This window comes from Pinus tabuliformis, chromosome 5_2 (assembly GCF_031772625.1).
Source record: "Pinus tabuliformis cultivar Carrire ecotype Pingquan chromosome 5_2, CPIR1, whole genome shotgun sequence".
NCBI classification, from domain to species: Eukaryota; Viridiplantae; Streptophyta; class Pinopsida; order Pinales; family Pinaceae; genus Pinus; species Pinus tabuliformis.
The window spans coordinates 184,352,181-184,358,135 of NC_142306.1; the positions used below are offsets into that span (position 1 = coordinate 184,352,181).

At 37.5% G+C, this 5,955-nt stretch overlaps 1 pseudogene; it reads right to left on the bottom strand.

Annotated features, from left to right (window-relative positions):
• Window positions 1–2,259: 2,259 nt before the first annotated feature.
• Window positions 2,260–4,282, bottom strand: LOC149158159 (UDP-glycosyltransferase 72B1 pseudogene; annotated as a pseudogene).
• Between the last annotated feature and the right edge of the window lie 1,673 nt (window positions 4,283–5,955).

Consider the following 5,955-nt stretch of genomic DNA (forward strand, 5'->3'; position numbering starts at 1 on the left):
TGTCTTGGTGACTCGTGCGGGTACCCGCTCATAGACAAAGGTGCATAATTGTGTATGTAAAGGCGGTCTTGCCTATATTGTAAAAGATTCTAAGTGTTGGCCGTGGACTTGCCCGACACACTTGTATGTATTATTGAAAAGGTTTCATAATATATTATTTTGGGCGGACTCGTTCGGGAGTTGCCCCTCCCTATATAATTGTGTGCAATTGTTATGTTTACGGTTTAATTGCATATTGATTATGAACATGTATGAAGATTAATGCATTTTACTTAATTGAGAAGACGAAATTAAGTATGTTTATGTGAAAGGCGTAGTCCATATGTACAAGTATTAACAAAAAGAAAGTACACGGTGGTGCCGCACCTCGCCGGACAACGATTGAAAGACTACCGTAGACTTGGGGGCGTGACACCCAGGCTCCAGCTCAAGATTGGCTCCAAGGCCCATTCAAACTTACGCCCGTCGCCCAGCTCAAGATTAGCTCCAAGGAAACTGGGAGGAAATTACAAATTGGTGCTTCAGGTTAGTGATTGATTTTTTATTCTTCAAACACTGTAGGTCTGATTGCTGCTACGTTTTAATTTTTGATTTAATAAATAATTTAGTTTTTTATTTCACAAGAGATTTGTATGTGTAACTGCTCACAACTCTTAACAACACTCTTATCAATAAGATAGGTATGTAAATATGGAAAGGCATCTGAAAATTTATTAGAACAAATGAGTGTTGATATGGATAGTTTGAAAAATACCTATTCAATTAGATGGAATATGCAACATCGCACGATACAGGCTTACTAATGGAATATGTAATGTAGCCCTGTACATCCATATACTGTGATGGAAAATGTTAGATGAGCTTTCAAGTACATATAAACCAAACTATATCCAAACTTGATACCATTCCACCTATTAATATTTGTTTTTTAATCTAACATTGTAATTGATGTTGGCCTAGAGCCTAGATTCAAAGACCTATTGGGAGGAAAACAGAACTTTTGAACAGCAACAAAAACTACTTTTTCGATTAGTAAATAGACGCAAACATTGGATTTCCTGAACAAGAGAGTGGAGTAATTCCCAGAGCGAACACAATGGGCAATATAGAGAGCTTGTTCAGAAAAAAATTCGTTTCCACAACCATGATGAACACCGTGATCAAGATCTGACCCGTTGATGCGACGCAGGGCTCGTGCGGAGTCTGGCGTGAAAAGAAGCGAGGGATGCTTTGCCAAGAACAACTTGCCCACAAGACTGTAATGGGTATCCACAACAGTATGCGGGCAAGTCATTCTTGGCTGAGTAACACACTCTGCTTCTACATGCAAGACGCTACACAAATTTCTTCACAATTAGCGTAATTACTGGATAAGGGAATGGAGTCTAGACCGACGGAAGAAGGTAATTTATACAGTTAATAAGAACAAATCGAATCACTTGAAATCTAAAGTTTCTGCAAAAAAAATATATTCGATGCGCCGAGTATGCTCCACAGGTTGACGAGCATAAATTTTGCACGTCTCAACTAGTCTATGTATCTCGACTTTCATAGCGGCTCACCGAACTCGGAGTTATGGCATAATACATTGCAATAACTTGAGATTTAAGTGAATGATTTCAGTAGTCGGAAAAACTCGGATCAGCGTTCAAATTCCAATCCTGTCATCGTTCAGTGCGCACTCAGCAAACGATGAGATATATGTTGAAATCCTCATATCATATTCAACATATAACAACTTCCTTAATTTGATATGAGATTCAACATATAACAACTTTCTTAATTTGATATGAGATTCAACATATAACAACTTTCTTAATTTGATATGAGGAAAGAGATGAGATATGAGGATTTCAACATATAACAACTTCCTTAATTTGATATGCCTTTGTCTTTACTTCTTCTTCAAATAAATATTAATATAGATATGAGGATTTCAATATATAACAACTTCCTTAATTTGATTACCCTTGTCTTTACTTTAAATGAGCAAATTTCAAATGTTAAACACTTTTTATTGAAACCTCCCTATTGAGTTTTTTCAAATTTTGGTTTTTTTTCCCTAGGATAAATATATGAAAACTTTCAACATAATTATTTATTGAATGGTAATTTTTTAATCAAAACTTTATTAGTGAAGGGTTAATTTATTACGAGAACATCACTTTTGAAGGGTAAAATTTTTAATATAACGTTTCTTGACGGGAAGCATAAGGACCCAAAACGTCAAAAAAAAATTGTATGACGGGTAAAGAGAAATCCAAATTCCAACCCTGATGGAACTACTTCTATGATTCCGACAACAATTCTTACATAGGTGATCGAACTACTTGTATGATTCCGACAACAATTCTTACATAGGTAATCGAACTACTTCTATGATTCCGACAACAATTCTTACATATTCAATCAACCATATCTCAATCTTTCAATCAACCACATCTCAATCTTTCTTACCCATTAGATAAGGGATACCGGGTAAACCATATGTGAATCTGAGAGACTGGATATTCGACATAAAAAGGGCATCAAACAACATGACAAGGTAATCGAACTATTTCTATGATTCCGCTAACCGATCTGTCTTTATATCTATCCGTCTTTCTATCGCTACTTCTTTAACTTTTCAACTTTCCCACGGAAAAGTACAGTAAAAAGCATTTACTTACATCAGTACAGACTCCATAACTGCAATTGGTTTTTGCCCATTGGACATATCGGGCATCATGGCGACCGAGGGTTTTGCGTTTGCATTTGTTGTCCACTCAGAGACTGCAGCGGCCATGGCTTTGTATGAACTGCCCCCTTTTTCCAATGTACTCACGGCCTTCACCTTCAATTCTCTCATTCTCGCCCTAACCGTCCTGCCCTCTCCTCCTTCCATCAACTCCCTAACTGTTCTCTCCACTTCATCTCTCCTCACAAATTCATCGTTTTCCATCTTCGCTGCTATCCCCACCTTCAACCTGTTAACCAGCAAAAACATGTTCATCTTTTGCTCCGCAAAAAGGGGCCAACAGATCATGGGAACTCCATGTGAGATGCTCTCTAGCGAAGAATTCCAACCGCAGTGAGAAACAAAACCGCCGGTGGATGGGTGAGCGAGAACAGGAATCTGAGGCACCCATGAAGCAACAAGAAGTCCCCGGTCCCTGGTTCGATTCTCGAATCCCTCGGGTAAGAGTCGGGAAAGGTTCGTCTCCTCGATAGAGAGAAAGCTGCTTGACGGACTACGCAACACCCACAGGAAGCGATGTCCGCTTGCTTCCAGTCCTGCCGCGAGTTCGGTCACCTGCGCCTTGGGCAGCGCTGTTCCGCTTCCGAATGAAACGAACAGAACCGACGAAGGCGGTTGCTTGTCTAACCATTTGAGGCAATCAACCCGTTCGTCTTCGACAGGTTTGTCATTGTATTCCAGAGGTGACGAGGATATGAGTGGCCCAACCGGATAAAGGCGGGGAACTCGAGAAGGCCCAGTCGGATTACATATCTTTCCTTCCGCAATAACTTTGATCGTTTCAGGCTCCACTTCCTCGAAGGTGTTTACCAAAATTCCCGTCACTTTCCACAGGCACGAGGAGTGGAGCACGATCCAGTAAAAGGCTTCATCGGATCTGTCACGAAACGGAGGCGGGATATCCGTGCCAGCAATCGGTGGAATTCCCGGCACCTCTAATGGGAACTCGGCGTCCTTGAACGAAATTGGAATCGCTGAGACGAGCTTGGGGATAGATAACATGAAAGAGAGAAAAGCAGCATTGGAAGTGAAGAATACGTAAGTGGGTATGCCCAACTCGGCGGCCACATCGTACATAGTGGAGCAGAAAAAATCAGTGATAAAAGCAGAGAAGGGCGGGCCAGAGTCAACAAGGAATCTGAGAGCACTTACAACTGATTCTTTCGATTTTTCCAGAAGCTTAGAAACGTGAGTTTCTAGCTGCATGTGTTGTGCGCCTTCGATCTCCACTTCTGGCAACTGGACGAAGGTGATGTCAAGACCCGAGGATGCGATGCGGTCCGAGTAAAGTGCCATGAGACGAGCGGAGAACATCCATTTGCAGGAAATGAAAGTGATGGAGAGGCCATGGTGCTCCGCAAGGCGGATGGCGAGCTCAGCGAAGGGGATGAGATGGCCTAATCCCCCGCTAGGAAATATCGCGACACGAGGCTTTGGACTTCCCATGGCAATTCAGTGCAGATCGGACACAGCAATGAGTTTTTAGCTCAGTAATGACGTGCCTCACCACTGAGAAGCTGTGAACACCACGGCATTGCTTTAAAGGAAAAGCAAGGGTGCTAGTGGATAGTGTCACATTATTTTAAGGAGTTGTCTATAATAAGACTTTTTGGAGATTCCGGAATCCGGCGGAAGAAATTGAGGTTAAATCTTGATTTGTTGCAGTTAAAATGGTTTTTTAACTGCATATTTGGATTCAGCACCCTCGAAAACCCCTGGGACGCTTTCATTGTGCAGAAACTAGCTATCAAACTTGCGATTCCAATAAATTCCTGCCGGATTTCGACCGGAAAAACCCGCCGGAAAAGCTTTCAAAAAGTCACGTTATAGACAACTGCTTATTTTAAATGTGAAATGGATAAGTGGAAGATTCCCAAGGAGATTCGGAAAGAGATCATTTGACTTTTTGGAATAAGGGTGTGGTCGAGAATGGTATTTTGTCGTACTGTGGGCCCATGAGGATATTCGTTATTATAAAAATAATCTAAAAAATTAAAATTACTATTCTTTTGCTCCCCTAAACTGTTCAGCGATTGACATCTCGCCACGCATCCAATGTGCAAACATCATAAACACTCGCCACGCATCATCTGCCCGCAACTATAAGCGGGCTGTTTGTAAGTATAAATGCGTGAATCATGTGTGATTTCGGGCAGATGCGAGGCCTTCAAAAAGAGCTTAACGTTTATACCACTATGTTATATTTTGATGTCATATAATTTAACATGCAACTATAGTATATATAATTTTTAATTTTTTTTTATAGTATTCAAAGTAAATATATAACAATAAAAAATATTTAATATAAAAAATAATCATAATTTAGTTGTTAAATTAATAATAATGATATTTATTTTTAATTACTATAAATAAATATAAATTGATTCATCATTTTTAACTTAAAATATTGTACAAAATATAAATATAATAATATAAAGTATTATATAATTTTATAAATTTTAAAAATCAAAAATCAAAAAATTTAATTATCATAATTAATGAATAGTCTTAGTAACATGTTGATTGCAACAACATTTTTGGTAAAAATCATATAAAATAAAATTCCCTGGACATGTTTGACTAAAAAATTGCTAACAAATTAAGCTTTTGATTGAAAATTAGAAAATAATAATAATAATAATAATTAATATTCTTTTTGAATTAAGATATAAATAAAATAGTTTCATTTAATATTAAATAATATTAGTATTATTAAATTATATTACATATATAATATCAATTAAGAATTTTTAGGTACAAAAACTATAATAATCATTAATTAATTAATTAATTAACTTTTAATGAATTTTAAATTAATAACTAATATTATTTTTGAATTAAGAAATAAATAGAATCAATAAGATAATTTTATTTTAATATTAAGTAATATCAATTTCAATAAGAATTTTGAGATAATAATAATAATTTAGTTAGTTAATTAATTAACTAATATTAACTTTATTAAAAAAAAACAACAACAACCACCATGAAAACAAGAAAAATCTAGGAAGAAAGAGCAGGGATCCAACACCTGCTAATACTCCAACCATTGTCTCTGTTCAGATTGACAGGCTTTTGTTCGATCTCTAAGGCCTCTTTGAATTTCCGATGATGAAAGTGGTCAATCCTAGTGATGACCTTTGCCTCTTCTATGCAAATGTGATGATTGGTTTTTTTGCATGTTCAACCAATGCGGAGGAGCGAGACCTTCCATGCTT